This window comes from Episyrphus balteatus, chromosome 3, assembly GCF_945859705.1.
Source record: "Episyrphus balteatus chromosome 3, idEpiBalt1.1, whole genome shotgun sequence".
Classification (NCBI taxonomy): Eukaryota; Metazoa; Arthropoda; class Insecta; order Diptera; family Syrphidae; genus Episyrphus; species Episyrphus balteatus.
In genome coordinates this window covers 118,561,667-118,576,541 of record NC_079136.1, presented here as the reverse complement: position 1 = coordinate 118,576,541, position 14,875 = coordinate 118,561,667, and positions in this window count along the sequence as shown.

The following is a 14,875-nucleotide window of genomic DNA, read 5'->3' as shown; positions in this document are numbered from 1 at the left end:
TTTATTTCAAAGATGTTTACAAGAGAAGTTAGAATTTTTTAAAGTCAACCATGTCGAATTTTTTAGACTGAGATTACAGTACTTCCCACACTCGTGGCTGTTCGGGGGGCAACAGATCTCCACTGGTGTTTTGAGGTTTTTAGCAAGTTTCTTGATTTAACATTGTGTAGCTTGTAGTTAGTCTACCGTTATGTGTTATATACCAAATGAAAGGTAATTGTATCAGGATGCTCATAAAAGTTTAAGAAGATTTCTATATGCTCTTGGTCAAAAGTTATAACCTGTTGAATTCTAACGAAAATGATTGAAACATTGCACACATTTAGTCGTGGAAAAGAAGATAAAAATAAATAAAGATAAAAATCGGTTAAAAACGGTCCAAAAACGTGTTTTTTAAAAACTTGTTTCTTCCTATAAGTTTGAGATTTTTCGAACGCTCCAATAAAAAGCTAAAAATCAAAAACTACCCAAAAATACCCCTAAAAAACAAGGTGTTTTTCAAAAATTCATATTTCGAAACGCAGAGTGTTGAAAAAAAATCCGTACCAGACGCCTAATTTTATTTGCTCTCATCTTTCACATGGCATCTTTAGAATTGTCAAAAAAAAATGTCCTTTACCCAAAATCATCATTTTGTCATAGCCCCAACACGTGTACAACGTTCAAACAAAACGTTTCAAATTATTTTAGAATTTTGTTCTTAAATGCAGTTATTCTTAAATTAATCTCATCTATCTATAGCAAAAAAATCAATTCTCTACGACTTCGCGTTTAGAATTTAGGCCCAAATTTCATCTTCCCGTTTTACCCCTGTTTACCCTGACGGAATTTTTAAAAATCCTTCATTTGGATTTTTTTATTATCTTTCAAATATGCTATATAAGATTTTTGTTTTTCTAATAGTCTATTTTTAATTTTTAATTGAAATTTTTTGCCGCACTGTGAAAGTGCGAGAGTGTAACGTTAGAAAATGGCGTCACTTTTTTGTGGTGGCTGCCATGGTTCATCGATTTATAAGACGTTATCACGTCAAAAAATTTAAACAGTAAATTTAAATTAATTTTTTATTCAATTAATTGCATCTACAAAACTGATCATTAAAGCCATCAAACATCAACAAATAGAAAGATCAATGAATTATTACATAATTCTTCATCGAATAGATAAGCACTTGACTAACTCAAACATTGTTATAAACTAAGACAATTCGACCTCAATATGTAAAAATTCACCACCTTTTTTTTTAATTTTCAACTATCCACAGACAGTCCTCAAAAATAAATTTAATTTCATAAACTGTATTTTATTTACTAAGTCAATTGAACATCAGTAAATACCTATATAAATGTCAGATTTGTTCAATTAAATTAAACAAAATCAGTTTATTTTTTTTTATTGACTTAAGTCTAAATCCAACAAAGCAAAGTGACAAAATGGTCTCTCACGCCAATAAAAATGTGACAATTAGATAAACCTACTTTCCAAAGAGAAAAGGCCTTTTTGCTTGCGTGTTCGTTAAGTATATAGAAGTTTACGTTAAGAGGATTTGTTACCTACTTGCGTGCGCTAAATACTGAAAAAAAAAAAAAAAAATATATAAAATTTATAATCGCCTATATATTTAGCGTCAAGATTGAAATCAGTATTGTCTTACTTTAAAAAAGGGCAATACAATTAAGTTAATTATATTTAAGACTTTGTAATAGTAGATTTCTTAAGTGTGAAAGATTGCTAATGAAAATAAAAAAAAAAAACAAATTGATTTTTTATTTGTAATGAATTAAAAAACCAATATCATTTCTATAATCACAAAATGAAGGTAAAAGGATTCGCATATTTCTCACTTAAAATTAGAGCTTTTTTCAAATGGAAAATTGTCAAGTCTATGAGTTAAAAGTGGGATCGGGTCAAAATTCTGGCTTCAAAATTCTGCTTTTCAAAATTCTGCTTTTTTAACGAAAATTCTGTTTTTTTTCTATTCTGCTTTTCAAAATTCTACTTTTTAAAATTCTGCTTTTCAAAATTCTCCCATTATTATACTTAACCAAAAAATTCTGCCAATTTTGTTTTTTTTTTTTTTTATAGCATATGCGTTTACTAAAGAAAAATACACCTCATTAATGTAATTCAACATTGGTATTTTCCTAAATTTTTTTGTTTAAGTGTCGCAAATATTTTTTAAAATCCATAGACTGATTTTCTTTAAATAAATTCTATAAATTATTGGAACCGATGTTGTTTGATACAAAATATTCCTTTTCTTATTAAAATTTTTGAATATTCATCTTTATTTGATAAATTAAAAAATTTTGAATTATTTTCGGCGCTTTTTAACATTTTCCAAACCCTTTTTTAATTTTTTGCAGAATTTTGAAAAACAGAATTATGAAAAGCAGAATTTTGAAAAACAGAATTTTGAAAAACAGAATTTTGAAAATCAGAATTTTGAAAGCAGAATTTTGTAAAGCAGAATTTTGAAAGCAAGATTTTGACAAAAGAATTTTGACCCCGGCAGAATTTTTACCCCAACCCGTTAAAAGTCTTATGGGTTTCTTTTTTGTAAAAAAAATCTTGTTTTAGTAAATTTTTTTGGTTTTCAATCTTTGGACAAGGATCTAACAAAACGCATCCCTTTTAGCACTTTAAGCACTTTAAACATCTTCGAAAAAACTACCCTAGATACCATTTTCATACAATAAACGGCTATATGACGTACAAATAGACTACCTACACACCAAACTAGAACTTAACCAGAAAATACTTAACCACATTCATAATCTACAAACCAACTACAAGCCTTCTCATTGCCACATTCCCATTTTCCGTGCCTTTTTTCCATTTATTCATTTGCTTTTTATGAGTTTCTTACATATACAGAAAAATATAAATAACTCTCTTTTTGCTTGCGTTCATAAATATCCAGATGCAAGCCAAAGCAAACTTGTGTAGGTTGTTGTAAGTTGGTTATAGGAACTCTGTACACACACTTTTAATGACCACAGGAAAACGTGGGGTTTCGTTTATTTTTAGATTTGTATCGCGTGTTATGATTCCCTTATCCTGGCATCATTTATACTCGTAGTATAACCAAGAGGGTTTTCACTTTCCATCTTCTTTCTATGAGGCAAAATATACGTGTTACTCGAATGATGTTAGTTAAAATAAAAAAAAAAAAAAACAAATGTGCAATAGAAGAAGAGATACGAGAATGTCACACGTGCAGTGGATGTGTATTTATTTTTGTGGTGAAAATGTTGTGGTTATGTTGGCATAATTTTCGGAGTTAGATGGATTTTGTGTTTTTTTTTTTAAATCATGCAATGGGGACTTCTTTATTTATTAGTAGATTTTAATTAACTTTGTAATTAGAGAGTCATATTGTGAGAGGTAGTTGAGAGTGAATTTTAAATCTTAAGATATTTCTATTGTAACGGGTGTGACACAGTTACTTAATTTTCACTCAATTAGGCATTCAATAGCTTCAACACCTAATGTTTTTAGTTGTTAAAATTTTTAGAATTGCAATATATTGTTAACCTGCCTTTCAAAGTCACAATTTTTTATGATCAGATGTATCGGGTGTGATGTTAGAAATTTTTTTTATTATGTAACGGGTGTGACATTGGATTAATAAACTTATTATATTTAATTTATAAAAATTTAAGAAAAAACTAATAACTTCAAATTTCAAATATTTAAACACTTACTTACACAATAAATACTATATTGGGATCAGAATCTGGTTATCATATAACATCAGAGTAATTGACTCGAATTTTATCGAACAAATTATTTCATTTTACGATAAAAATGAGGGTCCTCCGGCAATTGGATTTAGATTTTTGAAAATAATTCTTGGTTAAAAAACTTTTAGAGCAGTAATTTTTTCACCTTTCACTCAAAAACTCCTCATTAAAAAAAAAAAATCATGTGTGCAATTCACACGTGGTTGAAGTGAAACCTTAAAAATCATTTTAAAAAAATCGAAAAAATAAAACTTTTTTTTATTCCATCACTTTTTTATATGACAACCTACAATAAATTTTATACCATCTGAAAGCTTATTGTTTCAGCTCAAAATATTTATATCGACCATGTAATACAACATCTACAAGAAGAGCTAGAATTTTTTTTAACCCAATTAGTTTTCATAAAAAAAGCAAAACAATCAATCTCTTTTCTCTTCTAATGCCATTAAATCCATTTTTTAAAAGACAACCTATAATAAATTTTATATCATTATTATTTCACCTTTTATATGACCCTTCAATCATATTTCTACCATGCCTACAAAAAAAGTAAGAATTTTTTTAAAGCCAACCATGTCGAAATTTCAAACTGAGATTACGGTACTTCCTCTACTGCTGGCTGCTCATCGGCAACAAATATTTAAAGGTGTTTTGAGGTATTTTTCAAGTTTTTCAATTAAAGATAATATAACTTGTAGAGCACGTACCGTTATGTGTGATATATTAAATGAAAGGTAATATTATCAGCATGCGTATTAAAGTTCAATAAATTTGTTATGTGCTGTAGATCAAAAGATATAACGTGTTTAGAAAAAGAACATCTTTACACCGTTATTTCAGAATTTTGAATATGAAATTAATTTAAATTTTGCACAATCATAATTTATTTAATTACCTATCTAGTGATTAAATTTCATTCATCTATCTATTAAAACAAAAAAGTTATGATCAATTGATTTTTCGTGTCGCTTTTTCGTTTCATCTTGTTTCAAATCACTACGATACTAAAGAAGTTTTCACTTCAAAAATTTCATTTTTTGGCTATTAGTGGTCAACATGCATGGAATTCAAATTTAATGAATAAAGTAAAGGTTTAAAATATTGTAAACCAGCAACTATTTAATTAGAAACGAATCCACTTAATTTTAAACAAGTATTTTCAGTTGGGCGCCAGTTAACTCAAAAGTCAATTTTCATATAAAAACAAATTTCTTTGAAGAAAATAGGAAATTTCAATATGTGCCAAAGGGGACCAAAAATAAAAACGAAAACTCCTTAAGATCTTCCAACTTTCATCTTTAACAAAGACCTTATTACTTATACTCTACATAAAAATATAGAGAACCATCTGTTTTGCGAACAAAAACCAACTACTGTAAATAAAGCCAAGTGTGTTTTTTTTTTTTTTTCATTTTTTTTTTGGGTTGGTTCTTGTTGTCTCCCTAACACACCGCACTTTTTCACAAGTAACTATAGAAGAGTCGAAAGTTTATTTTTTTTCTTCATTCTTTTTCAAATAATACTTTCTCTTCATCATTCCATTGCAACGTCATTACCCAACTTAAATAAATGATTATCCTGTGTGAGCGTCTATGCTATCGCCATCAGCACTCTCATTCACAGAGAGTCATCAATTGTGCATTTAAAGGATATAGAACAGAGAAGAAGAGGAGTGGAGTATAGAAAAAGCAGAAACAACAACAAAAAAAAATACAGATTCTTCTAACTCTTTTTATTTTTTCCTCGAGTAAATTATTTGAAAGAAAAAAAAAAAAAAAACCTTTCCAACTGCATTTTGTTTGTATAGACTCACCCAAACCAACTTTATTGTATGAGTGAATGTGTGTGTATTTTCTTGGTACTTCAATTCTTTCAAACACAAAACCGGATGTCACTTTTGTTGACATTTCATTTATTTTGGTCCCCATTTTGTTTTCAAAAGTTGACTTTACTCTTTTGTGTCTGTGTCTGGGGGTTTTGTTAAGAGCTTTCTTTATAGTCATTCCACTTATCATTTTGCTTTTTCTTCTTCTACGAGATCTTAAGATCTACACATAAGTTTTTTTTTGTTTTTCTGTTTTTTTCTTTGATTCGGATTCTTACCTCAAAATAATGGACAAGGCATTAATTTGTTTTAATTTCCGGAACTTGATTCTTTGTGGATGAAGGCTTCTTACTTAAGTCATTCGGAGCATGTTTAGAAATGAAAAATTCAAACCTTGTTTTGCAGACTTTGATACGAAAATATCTACTTCCGAGAGCAAGAAAACAAAACTTTGGACTCAGTACAAAAAACTCAGCAACCAAACCTTAAAGAAACTTCTGGTTTTCAGTTATGAATAGAGCTTGAAGAAGACTTTCTTTTGATGTATCACTCGATGGATTTGGAGGAAATTTTTCTAAAATGCATTTTTTTTTTTTAATCTGAAAAAAAGTATTCTTAATTTTTTATCCAAATGGATAGGCCATTTCATTGTGATCTCATTTCTGTAAACGAAACCTTGTTTCGACACTTTCATCCAAAAATATTAACACGTGATAGAAGTGAAACCGTAACCTTTCTTGCAAAAAAAAAATCGAAAAAATCTACTCACCTTTTTTTTATTACATCACCTTTAAATCATTTTTTTTATATGACAAACTATAATAAATTTGGTATTATCTGAAAGCTTATTGTTTCACCTTTTATATGACGCTTCAATCATATTTCTACCATGCCTGCACAAAAAGTAAGAATTTTTTAAAGCCAACCGTGTGGAAATTTCAAACTGAGATTACATTACACTGGTGGCTGGTCATCAGCAATAGATCTCCACAGGTGTTTTCAAGTTTTTCAATTTAAGATTGTGTAACTTGTAGAGCACGTAACGTTATGTGTGATGCTCTAAATCAAAAGATATAAAGTGTTTTAGAAAAGAACATTTTTTCACCGTTATCTCAGGATTTTGAATATGAATAATTAACAATTACCTACATATATCTACGGTATAAATTTTATTCATCTATCTATTAAGACCAATAAGTTATAATCAATGGATTTTTCCTGTCGCTTTTTCGTTTCATCTTGTTTCAAATCACTACGATACTAAAGAAGTTTTCACTTCAAAAACCGTTTCTTTATTATTTAATCCAAAGGAAAACAGCAATTGAACTCCTGCTGACCCATTAAAAACGAAAACCTCTTCATTTTTTTCAAGTTTCCAGTTTGTAAATTTTAGTTGTTTTGTTTATTGTTTTCCACAAAAAGCATGAAATTATATTCAAAGGATTTCTTTTTTGAGTTCAGCAAACTTTTGTCCACCACTTTTTGAACCACTTTTTAATGATTTAGCTTTGTATTTCTATCACAGCCAAATTGTTAGCTGTTTGGCTGCTGTACTCTCCATTCAGCTATTTGTTTGTTGTTGGTTTGGTCATTCTGATGATTTAGTTGGATTTTCATTTCGCTGTTTAGTTTTTGATTATTCATTGGTTTTCAGAACTGATTTCTACCAATTTTGTGTACCAAATTGAATATTTTTTTCGAGGAAACCTTTTTGGAACATATTATATTTTTTCCAAAAATAAATGAATTCCATATCATCTGACTAAGATTAGCTCAAAAGTTTGTCACACTATTAAACTACTCAATACCGTCTCCAAAGACCTTCAACTTTTCTTTAAGCCTGAGGTTTTTTCATTTGTATTTTCATTTGTAATCCACCAGTTTTTCATTGTTTTCCCACAAAGTCCATTAAAAATTCTCATCACAAAGAATTTACGACACCCAAAGGAACAATGAAATAATTTTTTTTTTTTTTTTTTGTGTCCCTTTGTACAATTTTAATTTGTCTTACCAAATCCCGGAAGGTTTACTTTTTTGTTAAAAAAAAAACTTAACTACACACAAAATAAAAATGAAAAAGTGATTTATTGAAATACTTGTAAGAAAAACCAAAAAGAAACAATCAACTTTTTTTTACGTTGAAGATTTTCAGAGATCTTCTTTAACTTGTTTAAATATTTGTCAATGTCATTCTAGTTGTGGATTTTTTAAACATTCTTAAATTAAAAAGGCTCAAGGAATTAATTTGTTTTCTAAGAACTTAGCAAGTCTTTTTGTTTGAAAAATAAGAATTCAAGTTTCGCTTTTACTTGTTTCCGAATTTTATCTCAAAAACAATTTTCGACAATTAAACCTTCCAATCACGTCTCGAACATAAATCCATTTGACCAAAACACCTTAACCGCTTTTGTGTTATTCAACGCGCGACACGTGCAAACATCATTCCTTTTCCCCATCTTCTTATATCTTAATAAAAGCGGACGGAAGGAATAACAACAACAATAACAATGCTAAATAAATAAACAAATTCAATGGCTTCCTTCCGTATCTTAAGGAATGTTGGTCTAGTCCTTTGTTTTTATATTTTGTACCAATTTTGTTGTCTAATTCTATTTGGTATTTTGTGTTTGTTGTTGGGAAGAAGGGGTAAAATACTTTTCAACTTTTTCCAAAAATTACCCGCCAAAAAGAAAACAAAGGTAGAAAATGTTAGTTATATCCAAAAAGGACCTTGCCGCATCCCAAATAGAAATACAGAAATCCCACAAAAGCAAGGTCATCTCTATTATACTTAACTCTTACCAAAATCTTCTATACTCCTTTATTCTTATACTCCAAAAGCGATATCATAAATTTTATTGGATAATTATTTTATTTCTTTTCTGCTCGAAGGAATCCTTTTGGGGGTATATCGTATATACTAAATTAAAGCTTATTTTTCTTTCTTATTCTTAAAGGAGTTAACGAAATTCTTCGAGTTTCTAAGAAGTAAGAAGCATTTTTATTGCATTTTGTTACCAAACAAAAAAAACAGAGTGAATGTATGGGATTGTTTTAGGAAGTAATTCAAAGAATATTCCACATTCTTATAGAAGAGAAACAGCAATTTGAAGAATCTCTAATTGGTTTTCAAGTTGTATAGTATTTATCCGTTTTTGGGAGTTTCAAGAGGTCTGTCTTACCTATTAAAGATTTAACTGCACAGATACAGAGAATTGATTTTATTTGTTGAAATCAAAGATATCAAAGGTTTTGAGGATTCCTATAATTTTTTTTGTAGGTGTTTAAAAGGAATGAAAATTATTTAATTAATTTGTTAAGATAGCCTAAATTGCAAGAGGCCAAAATGTACCCCCAAATGCTTATTTTATTTAAAACCTGCCTGGTTCGTTTGCCCAACGTAAGCCCAGGATAGTTCAAAAGATACAACAAACAACTTTTTTTGGTATCAGAAATCGAAGAAATTTATTTTTTCCTGTTTAAAAAATTGTTAGTTAAGAACCGTTGTTATTTTGTCAGAGGTTATCCAAGGCTAGCCCAACTTTTGTTTTCACTATTCTACGCTTTGTTTAAAAATTATGGAAGCATTGGTTGTTTTTTATACCTCACAAAAAAAAAAAAAAAAATAGTACACATACACCACAGTGACCTTTTTTTAAATTTATAATTTAGAAAAAGTAAATCCACTGGTGTGGGCATTTCGCCTCAAATGTTATATAATTGACTTGAAATTCTAATTGATTGAATGAAGTCTATATAACAATCCTGTTAAAAAGCTTAGGTTGATTTGTTTCATTTCACAAAATACAAATATTTTTTCAAAATTAGCATTTGGGGGTGTGACTTTCATATAGCAATTCAAGTCAAGGTTTATCAATAGAATCATTTTTACATTTACATTTAGAAAAACTGCAGTGCTGGAAACTATTCCATTGGCTGAAACAACACAAGACATCAATACACCGCAGAAAGAAGAAGTAAGCTCAAAAACAACCTTTTAAAATCCAAAAAAAATTAGAAATTCATAACAAAACCTTGAATATTTTAAAAAGTGTTTGTTTGCATCAAAATTTTTTGAAAAGCTACAATTACAACAAATTTTGTTTTGCAAAGCTACAATTTCGAGGAAAGAAACAAATTTAAAAATCAACTCTTTTGAAAATTTTGACCGTAACATAATGAGGTTGAGCCTTATTTTATCGCAATATTGAATAATAAGTGATCGAGCTACAAAATTCGAGTTTTTCGCAGTCTAGGTTACTTCAAATTTCTGAAAAGAAAAATCATCTTAATTTTTTTGGGATTTTGAGTATTTTCAAACGTGTTGGAGCTACAAAACTGACGATTGAATCAAAAATTTTGTTTTCAAATATGTACTGGCAAAAGAAAAACTTAAAAAAGTTAGTTTTTTTAGAAATGTCTCCACTGGCCTGATCAAATCGATTGTGCACTTCTGAAACCTTAAGTTTAAAAAAGAGGTGTTCTGCAAAGGTTTACGGACGATGATTTTACGTGATAACGTTGTAAGAAAACAGGTTGTGTTTGTTGTTTAAAATAAGTCAATTGAAGCGTTTATTTATTTCAAACAATCAAAATTTACAAGAAAAAGCTAAAAAGAATTACCTTTTTTTCTTTTCTCATTATATATTATTTTTTTTATTTTAAAAGCTTACAAAAAAAATTATACCATTAAAAAGCCAAATATTATGTATCGATCCTGTCTATATATCGATCCTGTCTATTAGGCATCTACAAAAAGAGCTAGAATTTTTTGAACTCGATCAATTTTCATCAAAAAAAAGCAAAAAAAAAAAAAACATATAATTTTATGTTCTTACGCTATTGAATCAATTTTTTTGTTTGACAACCTATAAAAAATTTTAAATCATGTAAAAGCTTATAATTTCACCTTTCATATGACGTTTCAATCTTATTTCTGCGATGCCTAGAAAAAAAGTTAGAATTTTTTAAAGTTAACCATGTCGAAATTCCAAACTGAGATCACCAGATCTCCACAGGTGTTTTGAGGTATTTCGCAAGTTGTTTTTTAATTTAACAATGTGTAGCTTGTAGTGAATGTACAGTTATGTGTTATATATCAAATGAATGGTAATACTATCAAAATGCTTAATAAAGTTAAATCAAATTTGTATCTGCTCTAGATCAAAAGAAATTACCTGTTGAAAAATAGAACTTTGTTTTACAGTTATCTCATAATTGTGACTACAAAATTGATTGAAATTTTGCACAGATATAGTCCTGTCTACTATCTTTCTACAATATAAATTTCATTTATTTATCTTTTGAAGAAAAAAAGATTTAAATAACGGTTAAAAACGGTCAAAAAACTTGGGACAAAAAAACTTGTTTTTCCCGTTATTCGGTCAAAAATTATTTTAAAATACCTATATTTAGCACATGTATGCTCACTGTCATAGACTTCATGATCTATTAGTTTGAGATTTGTTAAACGCTACGAAAAATAAAAAAAAAAAATAAAAACTCACTCAAAAATACCCAAAAATAAGGTGTTTTTCAAAAATTCATATTTCGAAACGCAGAGACTTAAAAAAAATCCGTATCAGACCCTTAACTTTTTTTTTATTACTTAGTTTTAAAATTGTTTAGAATTTTTTTGAATACTATTGTCAGTCTTGCAATAAATTTATCTATCGATTAAAAAACAATTCAGCTCTTTAAATAGCCAATTTTTTGCAATTTTGTTTTACCCCTATTTACCCTATTAAATGACAAAATTTTTAAAAATCCTTCAAATATTTTTAACTTTAGGTTATTATCTTTCAAATATAAACTATAAAAGATATTTGTACCTCTAATTTAGTTTATTTTAATTTTGAATTGAAATTTTTGCCGCACTGCGAAAAATTTCAAGCCGAACGGGAGAAAATAGCGTCACTTTTTCGTAAATTAGATAATTTTTTTTTGTATTCCGCCGAATTCAATAAAAATGCAGATTAATAGCAAAAAACCACCAACAAAATTACGTTAGGAAGAAAAAAAATATTTTTACATTTTTACCTATAGTACTTTTGGAAAAAGTGGCCAGTGTTGTCAAACTAGATAAAAACTTATTCAATAGCACTGGTCGGCAACGGATATAGAGCAAGAACCAAACCCTACTTTTCGAGAGGAATTTTGTGTGCTGAGTCCGAATCTGAATTCAAAATTTCACTGGCACGTCACGTTTTTGAAATAATTGAATATTAATAGGTAAAAAACGCGTGTTTTTGGGTACATTTGACATCGAATTACATCACCGTTAATTTTTTTTTTGTAAAACTACTTATGCAATCTCAAAACGCCATATCAACACGTCCTAAAGGTATTTATATTTTTCAAAATTATTTTTTTTTTCTCAAAGATATTGAAAAAAGAAATTTATGATAGATATCTCAAAATCTTGATTATTTTTTTCAAAGTAATGAATGGTTTTTTGAATCAAATTCCATCTTGCGTCTTCTGATTTGGACTTATAAAGAGCAACATATTACGGAAAATATATATTTTTGACTAAACATAAAAAAAAACTCAATTAAAAATTAGTTTTTGAAGCTTTAGTATAGCTCAAAAACTAGACGTGATAGAAAAAATCTGTAAACAGTTTTGAATTCAGCACACTAAAATCAATCAAAATCACCTTATAAAGTTCTTGCTCCCGATTTTTTTTAATTTTTTGCCGACCAGTGTAGTCAGTTTTGAGGGGTACATAAATTTAAAAAAAATAACTTAAAAAGTCAAACAATTACCAAATACGCAACGCATCCTCCTCCTTCGTCCTGCCCCTGTACAAATGACAGACAGGACGAATCCTCCTCATCGTGAATCATTAATTAAACAGAAAACTACACTTTTAAATGACTTTTTCCTTTTTTATGAGAGAAATGAGAAGAGTTACTTTTTGTGTTAAAGAATAGTTTTCTCTCAAAAACTCCAACTCAACTTACTGACAATTTCCATCTCACTCTATTTTTCACTTTTTCTTTCTCTGATTGGAGTAAAACTTTTGCAATTACGAAATCCTTAAAGCTTGTAATAACATAATGTCCTTGGGTTACTGTGTAATTGAACTAGAAAATAAAACCACACTCAACAGTGGTGTGGACAAAACTCAAACTCTTTCAAGCGTTTGTAGTTTTGGTTCTAGTGGTAGTATATAGCAGTAGTAGCAAGTTGGTATAGTCGAAATATCGTCCTTTTTGTTGTCTTTGTCGTATATATAGTTTTTGGAATCGTCATCAAATGTAATAGAAGGACAATGTGGGGCAAGTTATAGAGAATGGAGATGTAGCAATAGGGTTATTGTGTGAAAAGTTTTATTGAAGGTTGTCGGTTAGTTGCTTGGTTGGTAGTTCATTTCTAATCCCATTTATATACGCAGCAGCAGAACGAACGAGAGAAAGAGGTTAAGGGTATAGAGAAGATATATCTTTATATGGGAAATAGTTAAGTTCAAATATAATAGTTTCAACTTGTTTCATATATGTATATAAATTTTTGTTGAAGGTCCTTCGGCAAGAACTTTTCAAAAGGACTTTTTCCCTTAAAAAGGTAATCAAATGTCAGGAAAGCTAAAATTTTAATTAACTAAAAGAGATAGAAGTTACCATATCCCAGAGAGGAAAAGAAAGAATTGTGTAGATAGTAGTTACTCATGTGGGTATTCAATTGCAATTGGCATGAGAGTTGAACCTGAATTGGTTTGAGGATTGGGTATATTTGATGAGAGAGATGGGGTTGTAATAATTTTTTTGAATTGTCCCCTTGGGTAATGCTGGTCTTTTATTGTTGAAATTATGTATTTTATATGAGATGAAGTTTCTATATTGGTGGTTATAAAATTGGGGTTCGTATTTTGAATAGAGACTTGGGATATTTGGGAGCATGAGATGAGTTTAGATTTTTAAAATTTTTGAAATTTAATGAAGCTTAACGTATGTATGTCGTTTGGGAAATGATTTATATTTTCAAGGATTTGAGCAAATTATTGGGGATAAAATTAAGAATAGGGGTTTCAAACTTTTTAATTATACCGATTCTAAAAAAAAGGACGATGTAACTTATTTAAAAGACTTAAAGAAGTATCTATGAAATTTTATTAAAAATTAACTTAGTTATACAAATTATTCACAGAAAAAGACTGTAACGGAGAAGTTGCGTTTAATTATCTGCGTTTCCGTCTTTGTCTGTGAATAATTTGACTACGTTTAATTAGTTTTTCGATATCTCCAAACAAGTTTTTATTTACAGATTTGAGATCACAATGAATATGACTATTAATTAAGGTAAAAAAAAAAAATCATGTGTGCAATTAACACGTGGTAGAAGTGAAACCTTAAAAAATCATTTTTCTTGCAAAAAAAAATAAAATAGAAAAAATCTACCTATTTTTATTCTATCACCTTCAAATCCATGTTTTTTATATGACAACCCATATAAATTTTATATTATCTGAAAGCTTGTTGTCTTAGCTCAAAATATATATGTAGATCAGGTCTATGAGACATCTACAAAAAGAGCTAGAATTTTTTGAACTCGATCAATTTCCATAAAAAAAAGCGAAAAACACGTATTTTTATCTTCTCACGCTATTAAATGCATTTTTTACCTAACAACCTTTACACCATCTGAAAGCTTATTGTCTTAGCTCAAAATATATATATATCGATCAAGCCTATGAGACATCTACAAAAAGAGCTAGAATTTTTTAAACTCGATGAAATTTCATCCAAATGCAAAAAAACATTTATTTTTATGTTCTCATGCTATTAATCAATTTTTTTATTTGACAACCTATAAAAAATTTTATACCATGTGAAAGCTTATTGTTTCACCATGTAAAATGATGTGTAAATCTTATTTCAAAGATGTCTACAAGAGAAGTTAGAATTTTTTTAAAGTCAACCATGTCGAATTTCCAGACTGAGATTACGGTACTTCCTACACTGGTGGCTGTTCATGGCGCAACAGATCTCCACAGGTGTTTTGAGGTATTTTTAATTTTTTTTTCAATTTAAGATTGTGTAACTTGTAGAGCACGTACCGTTATGTGTGATATATCAAATAAAAGGTTATGTTATCAGCATGCGTATTAAAGTTAAACCAATTTGTATGTGCACTCTATCAAAAGATATAACGTGTGTTGGAAAACAAAATCTTTTTACCATTATCTCCGAATTTTGAATATTAAATTAATTGAAATTTTGTACAATTATAATTTATTTAATTACCTATCTACAGTAAAAATTTCATTCATCTATCTATTAAAACAAAAAAGTTATAA